General features: G+C 43.7%; 1 long non-coding RNA gene and 1 pseudogene across 1 annotated transcript; both read left to right on the top strand.

Moving 5' to 3' along the window:
- Positions 1 to 705: 705 nt before the first annotated feature.
- Positions 706 to 1,326, top strand: LOC104865479 (annotated as a pseudogene).
- Positions 1,327 to 2,303: 977 nt separating this feature from the next.
- On the top strand, positions 2,304 to 9,205 carry LOC104865457. Its single transcript, XR_781158.1, has 3 exons — positions 2,304 to 2,357; positions 7,126 to 7,279; positions 8,913 to 9,205. It is a non-coding gene; the product is annotated as an uncharacterized LOC104865457 (long non-coding RNA).
- The last annotated feature ends 58 nt before the right edge of the window (positions 9,206 to 9,263 follow it).

Raw genomic sequence — 9,263 nt, 5'->3', positions numbered from 1 at the left:
AAAAAAAAAAAAAAAAAAAAAAAAAAAAAAAAGATTTCACGTAATTATTATTTAACTTGTCTTTATTTTCTTATCTATAAAATAACAATAGCGCCTAACAGTGCTGACATCAGTATTAAGTGATTTAGTACACGATACACATATAGTTACTGATGTTATTTTTTCATTTGCTATTTTGCCACTTATAGCAAAGAAACTATAAGCCAAAGACTTCTATTCCGCCAAGTCGATGCTCAAGTATAAAGGCTATAGACAAATTTTATGAGTGTTGAAGAAGCCAGGGATACTGTAATGAACTATTCCTTTGGGGTATATTAGAAAATTAGCTTCAGATCATCAAAATGGCTAAAGGAAGCAAGATAATAAAAGCTGGTGTCTCTGGACATCAATAGCTCTAACATCACAAAAGAGAGGGGATCATACACTAGGTCTTTCTGAATGCAGGAGCCCAGTGCTCTGTGCAGGGCAAGAGAGTCCAGAGAACTGAACCTTGAGGTGGTGTGCATGGTGCAGAGGGCAAGGTTATTTTCTACATGGTACACTCAAGGGTGATATGGTTCTGGTGGACAGGGCATTCGTGTCTTCCTGAGCTCTGGATTTATTACTGAAACATGAAAAGCTGGGTCAAGCATTTGAAGATACCAGGTTACTAGGCTGGTCTGGAACTTAGAATCCTCCTGCCTCAGCCTCCCACAGTGCTGGAATTACAGGCATGTGCCACCACACCTGAACATTGCTGTGGACTTCTCTTTGGAGCGAAATATTCACTAACCTCTGCAAGGAATAACTGAAAGTCAGTTGGTACAGCCTGCTTTCTTCCAGCAAAAGCGAGGAAGGGGCAGGGAGAAGCTGTGACTGTTCGAGCACCTTCACGAATCCCCATGCAGTTTCCATGGCTTCCTATGTTCAGAGGGTAGATAAGCCCAAACTCCTTTCAGTTGGTACCCCAAAATGAAGGAAAACTTGCTGATCTTTGGGGGAAAAGAAAAGGCAGCCAGAAGATCATCCGTGACTTACCAGAAACTGGGCAGAGCCCAAAGGCCTTACTGAAGGGCTGGGGAGGTAGCAAAGTCTGGAGAAAGCTCCTCTACCGATTTGGTGATGCTTCCCTGGGACTGGCTCCCATTTAGTGCTTGGAGAAAGAGATCTTCCATTCACAGTACGATCGGCCTGCTCAGAAATATCTGTCTGAGCAACTGGAATGCAAGTTACAACTACGAATATGCCAGTTACCATGAGCCAAAGCATCCTGATTGCTACTTGCTCAGCTCTGTTTTCTTGGTGTCAGAAAATCCCACCCCCCACCCCACAGTAGTGGGGATCTAATCCAGCACCTTCGCATGAGCTATATTCCTAGCCCTGTTTTTCCAGTTTTGAGTCACTGAATTGTCCAGGGTGGGCTTGAACTTGCAATCCTCCTGCCTCAGCCTTCCAGAGTGCTGAAATTTTAGGCATACAGCACCACCACACCTGGCTAGGATTTTTCTCTTCAAGCAAATACAGTCATAGTGTCCACATCCATGGATTCCACCACCTGTGGATCAGAACTATTTGAAAAAAAATGTGACTGAACTGAACTGAACTTGTACTTTCTGATGCAGTTCTGGAAGTCCTCTTTCATGAGTGTCCTCACCAGGTATGATCTAAAGTATGGGCCAAGTGCCATCCAGCAGAAAGATGGCCTCATAAAAATGTGACAGGATGTTCTTATCCACCTTGTTTATCAGATCTGGCACCGTGCCACTTCTGGTTTAGTCAAAATGACCTCGAAAGGTGAATGGTTTCAATCAATCCAGAATATCAAGGCAGTCATCACTGTGCAACTAAAAACATGAGGGAGGACTCCAGAACAGCTTCAGAAAGTAGCAAGCCTGATGGGATAAGTGTATTTTAAGAGGAAAGTATACTGAGGAGGATTAATGGCAATGTGTTTTACTGTAATTAAAAAAAAACAAATTACATTCACCATATATTTTGATCATGCCTCATGTAACTAACATGGGAAATTTTGACCAAGAACAGTGTGTGGCTTCAAATCATTAAGCCCCGTTTGAAAGTGCTGGCTAAATGTCACTGGTCTTATTGTTCTCGATATAACCACTCTCTTTTAGTTTTTGTCTTTGTCTTTCTTTCTTCCTCTCTTTGCAGGGTCTCACTATGTAGCCTCTGCTGGCCTCAAACTTGTGATCCTCCTGCCTCAGCTGCCTTCTTCTACATTAACAGTGCCAGATAGGGAACAGACAAATCAAAACTACAGTGAGATTTCATCTCACCCCGGTGAGACCGGATGTCTTCAAGAATATAAAATACAATAAATGTCGACGAGATGTGGGGAGAGGAATCCTTCTATACTGACGGTAGGAATGTAAATTAGGAGAGCCCCTGTGGAAATCAGTATGTAGTTTCTTAGAAAAAACCAGAAGCAGAGCTACAGTTTGATCCAGCTATACCACTCGTGGCTGTAAATCTGAAGCGATTAAAGCCAGCATACTATAGGTATACCTATATACATGTTTGGTGGCACAATTCGCAGTAGCTAAAGTATGAAACCAGTGTAGGTGCCCATTAACAGATGAATAGATAAAAATATTTTATTTATACATAACAGAGTACTACTCTGCTATAAAGGAGGCCAGATTGGACTCATTGTAAGGAAAACGGTTACACCTTGAGACCATAATGTTAAGTGAGATAAATCAGACACATGAGCTTAAATATGCGCATGGTTTCTCTTACATGCGAAACCCAAAGTTAAATTTAAGGTTAAAGTTAAGAGTAAAATAAAAGACGAGAGGAAACGGGGACAGATCTTTTGCAAAAAGAATGGGGAAAAAGAGATGAGGAGGGGAAGTGGGGAGCAGAAGGAGACATAAAAAGAATTGAGATGTGTTATGCACACCAACTTCCCTCGGTGAATGTGATCATTGTGTACGGCGAACATGTACTAATAAAGACAGAAACAGAAAAGAAAATTGAACCTAATTCTAACAAGGATAGAAACCTAAGACAGATGGAGAGCAAGTAGAGTGAAAATCTGGATGCATCCAGGTGCCCGCTTCCAAGAATTGGGGCAAGACAGGAGTGAGGCGTGATGGAGAGGCTCCTGGGGGAGGCCACCTTTCAGTGAACACTTGAGCGCTTCTGATTGTTAGTGCCCTCCTACCTCCTCTGACCTGTGAATCATGAAATTATCTTTTTCCTTAATTCTGGTTCTTAGAGGAAGAAGACTGAGTTAATCACACAGCTCAATTCCTAGCACGTTCTCCTCATTCGTCTGTGCAGTGTCCTTCTCCTGTTTTATTTATTCCTTATTAACCCCATTTCCTACTCGCCCCCTTCACCTCCTACAAGCAAGCATTCTCATCTCGTTAATGTGGTTTTGCTTGTCAGGTTCTTAGGAAACAGGTACCTCTGTGTGCAAGTTTTTCTAACCTATGTCATGCTGTACGTCTTAGCCTTGAGAATCCTGCTGAGGCAGCCATGTTGCAATGCGCACGTCTGAGCTACTGTTTCCCTCTGCTGCACAGAGCTCCGTGCACCCCTCCTCTCCCTGCCCAGGGCCCGACTCCCCAGTCACTCCCACTTGCCACACCAGGCTTCCTGTTTCACTGGACACTGCACGAGCATCCCACAGATCCGAGACTATTGTAGTATGGAAAGGAGTTTGAGACCACCCAATGCTCATTCAGTGGTAATGAGTATTTACTGCATGTTATGGTACCAGGCACTGTTTTATGTCTTAGGCTTATAATGGGAAACAAGATAGACAAGGTCCTCGCTCTCACAGAGCTCACATTATTATATACAGAAACTGACCAGTTTTCTAGGTAGTAAAAGCACGTTTACTACCTGGGAGGACGTCCAAGAGAAACAGGGAGGCCAGCAAGAAGGCAGGGAGGGCAGATGGAGATGAGAGGTGAGGAACAACTGTGTTAGTTGTCTACTGCTATGTAACATTATTCCCACAAATCCAGCAGCTGAGAACAATGGATTATCTCACGGTTTCTATGGACCAGGAGTCCAGGCACAGTTTAGCACGGTCCTCCTAGGCTGCAATCAAGGTGTGTTGACCAGGGCAGGATTTTCAACCGAGGCTCTGTTTCCAAGCTTGAGGAGCTGTTGGCAGAATTCGTTTCCTTACAGGCCGCTGGACTGAGGGCTCAACTTCTTGCTGGCATCAGCTGGAGTTTGCCTCCATTCCCACCATAGCTGCTGGCTTCCTCAGAGCCAAGGAAGGAGGGCGATTTCCAGCACGACAGGTTGTGACCATGAAACGTTACCACAGAAGTGGTGTCCCATCACCTCTGCTAAGTTCTAGGTTAAAAACAGACTCAGGGCCTGCCCACTCATGGGGAGTGGGGATCCACAGGGGTGAATATCAGAGATGGGGTCAAGAGGTTCATCCTAGGGCTGTCAGAGAGGTTGGGGACAATTTACCTCATGAGTGACACCTTTAAAAAAGGTTTTTCTTTTGGCACTGTGGATTGAACCTGAGGCTTCCCACAAGCTAAGAATATTTTCTGAGGTATACCCCTCGTCCTTACCATCTTAAGTGGTACGAATTTTGTTTTCCCCTAAATAGGGTAGAAAACCATCAGGAGTTTTGAGCAGGGGTTTCTATAAGAGTTAATATTGTTAAATATTACTCTGTTTCAGCGTCTAGGAGAAATTACAGGTGGACCAGCAGGGAAGCAAGAAATCCAAGGTGGCTGTGGCCAAATCCTTCCTAGGAGACGGTGGCCTGGCTTCAGGGTTCGTGTAGATAGAGAGGAGTGGACAGAACTGCTAACAGCTTGGTTCACCACGGGACTGTTCCCTGGAAAGTTCAGTTGTTTGAGTTCACAAACTAGTTTTGGAAGACCCAGAGGTAGACTTGCCATCCTGGTTCGTATCCAGCTCTTTCCGCTGTCCCTTTTACAGATGCCACGACACAGACCGGGCATTCTCTGTACTCACTCTCACTTCCTGCTCCCCACGCTCACCTTCAAACTTTGCTTTAAGCGGACAGATGGATACATGCACACAGAGCATGGACTGCTTTGAAGAAGAATCAGTGTTGCTCTCGCTCTAAAAGATGTTTTTAGAATCGGTAACATTAAGGGTGATAGTGCTAGGCAGGGCCAGCAGAAGCAATTCCCTGTCTTGGAGAGATGATGCAAGGGAGCCCTAGAATTTACGCTACTGTATACACAGTAACACCCATGACAATGCAGCCCCAGCACTGCAAAGTACATGAAGGGAGACATTTCCTTTTTGGTATCGGGGTTCAATCTTGGGTCCTTGCTCTTGAGAGGCAGGAGGTGGAACCACTGAGCTAAATCCCCAGCCCAGGGCCATCTTCTTGATGTGCACTCTTTTGAGATGTAGGTTATTAGTTTTCTAGAGTAGGTAGTGGCGTAACAGTGGAAATTGCCTTTATAAAAATGACTGCCAATTACTGAGCAGTATATGCCAGGCAATGTGTAGGTAGGTACCTTACATCTGTTAACTCGTGAGACCATCAAAATGCTGCCAGGAATTATCTTATTTTACAGGTAGTAAAACTAAAGTTCTAAGAAGCCAACTTGTATTAGGCTCTCACCTACCGCCCTCTGAAGTTGAGTCTCTCTCCTAGACAAAAATAATTTTCATTAATGGAGAAGTGAAGCTCCACTTAGTCTCTTCTCCCACTATGTTGTACTTCCTGGTGGCTAGGTATTTTGAAAAAAAATTATGAAGGTTTTTTTTTTTTTTGGTTTTTGAGACAGGGTCTCACTATGTAGTTGAGACTGACGTGGATCTCACTATGTAGCCTAGGTTGGTCTCGAAGATCCTACTGCCTCAGCCTCCCGAGTGCTGGGATTACAGGCGTGCACCACCACGCCCAACCTATGAAGGTTTTTTAAAGTCTGCATTTTTTTCCTATTTCTTATAAAAATCAACTTGTTTATTTCTCTTCACTATGGCTCAGGAATTAATTTGTTGTCAACTTATAGGAAGAATGTGCCTTCTCTCAGGATTCTTGCTGAGAGTAAGGGCAATATTCTCATTTTTTAAAGTAGTTTACTGAATTTATTCTGGCACAGACATCTGCTTTAAAGCTTTAATGAACACTTCATGGTTTTAAAGAGGCCAGTTTCCAACAGTCTGAAAAATATCCACACTATGATGACTGTAAAACAGATGTAGGTACATGGAGATCAAATAACGCAATCATTTCGGGGAGGTAGAGTTTGCTCTCTGAACTTCTGCTGGTACTAATTACAAACAGAATCCAAGGCAGGTACTTCAGATTAGCCAGTGGTGAAGGGACACTGAGGAGGGGAGAAGGAAGTACCACAGAAGAGGCCCCTTCCTAAATGTGCCACACCAGTCCTTCCTCTCCTCAAGAATGCTAACTTCAGAGGGACTTGATAGTGAAACACTATCAGTTAATACATTTGTTTCAATACCTGATGAAACTGTACAAACAAAACAAGTAGGGACGCAGAATTATAAATTTATGAAGACAGTAAGCCCACAAAAATATTAATCTCAAAAATTGGGAATTCTCTCAGAAATGCTGTAAAAGGGGCTGGGAGCGAAATGCTTGCCAATGAGGCCCTGGGTTTAATTTCTAGGACCACGACAAAGAAAGACAGGAATTTACTCTGAAAAATATGCCATATAGTAATTATGGCAACTTTTGTTTTTCCTACCTATAGTCTGCATTGTTCAGCTGTTTCATGAAAAATTTCTCTTAAATACTCAAAATGTAAGATGAGTGTGGTGGCAAATGCCTGTAGTCCCAGTACTTGGAGGCATGAGGCATGAGGATTGCCGTGAGTTCTAGGCCAGCATGGGCTACATAATGAGTTCAAGACCAGCCTGGACTACACAGTGAGATGGTCTCAAAAAATAAAACAAAACAAAACAAAACTGAAGGTGTGTTAAAGTACAATAGTTTTAGACTCCTCTGTTAACTCGGGGCAGGGACTACCTTCCTTTGGTTTCTTGTTATTTTTCTTGGTTGTTTCTTTCTTTGGGGTGTGGGAAGCCATCACTCTCCAACGCCAGTGAGGTACAGACTTCTATCATTCATAGTAAAATGTCTAAGGTAATTTCCTCTACTGGGTTTCACATCCTCTGGTGAATTAATCTTTCCAGTTTCAACAACGTGAAGCTGCATGAATTGTAAGTGACTATAGCACAAGCATCCCTGCAGGGATTGTAGCTTCTGCCAGACAATGCATATCGAAGATCTTCACATTTTCAAGAGATGGAAAGGCTGGCTGTTTTTGCTGAAATCAAACCATCCATTGTAAGTCTTCAGTATTTTTGTCCTTTTATTTTATTGATTTTGTTTTGCTGTTTATACCTGCAGGGTTTTTGTTTTGTTTTGTAGTTTTGAGACAGGGTCTCGCTATGTAGTTCAGGCTAGCCTTTAACTCTCTACATAGCCCATTCTGGCCTTAAAATCACAGCGATCCTCCCGTCCCAGCTTCCCAGGTGCTGGGAGTAGAGGAGTGTGCCACCACATCCGGCTGTACCTGCAACTTTTATGGAATTCCACTCAGCTGCAAGAGGGCAGGGGTTGTCTTGTCTCATATTATATCCCTACCCCAACACATAGCAGGTGTCTGGGAAATGTGTGTTAAATGAATTGAATGTACTGTTCCATCATTGATTTGAAGCATGAAGATGGCATTCTTCAAATACTGCTTCCCAAGTAGCCAGAAAAATCAAGGTGTTACAGAAAGCAAGGAATGAGGAAGGGGAAAATAAACCAAATTATTGAGAAATATGTTTTGGCAAGGACTGGGGATTTAGCTCAGTGATTCTGCCACCTGCCGCCCAAGTGCGAGGACCCGAGTTCAATACCCAGTACCAAAAGAAACAAAAGTTTTGGCAGCATGCCTTTCAGAGCAAGCCAGATTCACTGACTTTAAGATTTCCTCTGGCAAGGAAGTATTTTTACTTCTAGATGATACAGGGTCCTCACACGTTAGACAAGCACTCTATGTGGGAGCTACACTCTCAGTGCAGGACAGTTTTTTTTTTTTTTGAATCACCATTACCATCTTTCAGGAGACGTTGGTGCAATGGTATCACAATACAGTCTCCCTCAAATGTTATACTATGCTTGTACAGACTACCTTACTGAATTGAAATTTAGTTATTTTTGCTTTTGCATTCTTTCTCAATTCATTTTCACAATCCATGTTGGGAAATATATCTGTAAGGATTTATTCAGGCTCATTCCATTTTAGTGGAATATTTAGGCTCTAATGCCAGATCTGTATGCTCCAAGGTTATATTCTTGCCTGGTCTGAAAATACCACTGTAAGGCTCATTATCAGCTCAGACTATACGGCACGCATGGCCACAGTTACTTATGCCAAGGCACTGACCCAAAGCATGTGCCCTTCCTGTTTTTCCCTGGTGTGTGGTCCAGGGTGACCCTTCCAGGGTCAGGGCCTCGTTCTTTTTCTGATTATGAACAAAGACATATGCGACTTCTAATATTTTCTGGGCTTCAGATTCAAAGTTACAACCAAACATTAAGGTACATAATGTCCCCCAGGAACTGAAAAGAACAGATAATTAATGGTAAATCACTGTCTCAATAAACTCTAAAACCAAGACAAGTTTTGTGTGATTGGCCAGATTTTAAAAGAGCTTTTGCTTGGAGTCTTATTTTCCTCTGTTCTTTTCTTGCTAGTCTAAATTATTCCCATTATCATTATTTTTTAGTCTAATTTGCTTTTATCAGCACCGTGGGGACAGGATCTAAAACAATTCTACTGGGTGAAATAGTTGGATAAGTGTTGAGGGTGAAATTTTTGCAGTGTGCCTGTGTTTAACCCGTTCAGGACAGAAAACGACTTTTCTTTCAGAAACGGATATATCTCTAGCCTTTCTCTTGTAAGACCTTACAGAGATTTTTTTCTTAGCAGCCCCGACTGCTACACAGGAGCGAGGTGAGGCACACAGACGCCTAGGCACACTCGCTGCTGAAGGGTGCAGGGTCCCCGTCGGCTTCCGGGCTGCTCTGTGCTTGGGGGCCGAGACCCTCGGGGGGACGCAGATTCTTCTCCGTCCTTACCCCGTGCCCTGCAGCTCACGCGTGCCCACGAAAAACGCGATCTGAGGCCAGTTATCCGACAGCCCACAGAAGCGCGCAGCACCCCTGGACGGAAGACACCTGCTCACTGCCGCACGGCCGGGACAACCGACAGCCGGCTCCGCAGACCGCCGCGCACGCGCGTACCGGCTGACCTCTGGCCCCTGCGGGGGCTGGAAAG

The sequence above is a fragment of the Fukomys damarensis genome, unplaced genomic scaffold (genome assembly GCF_012274545.1).
Source record: "Fukomys damarensis isolate Sample0158 unplaced genomic scaffold, DMR_v1.0_HiC HiC_scaffold_15, whole genome shotgun sequence".
In the NCBI taxonomy this organism is placed as follows: Eukaryota; Metazoa; Chordata; class Mammalia; order Rodentia; family Bathyergidae; genus Fukomys; species Fukomys damarensis.
The sequence above is the reverse complement of the archived record's forward strand: the minus strand, read 5'-3'. Positions and strand labels throughout refer to the sequence as shown.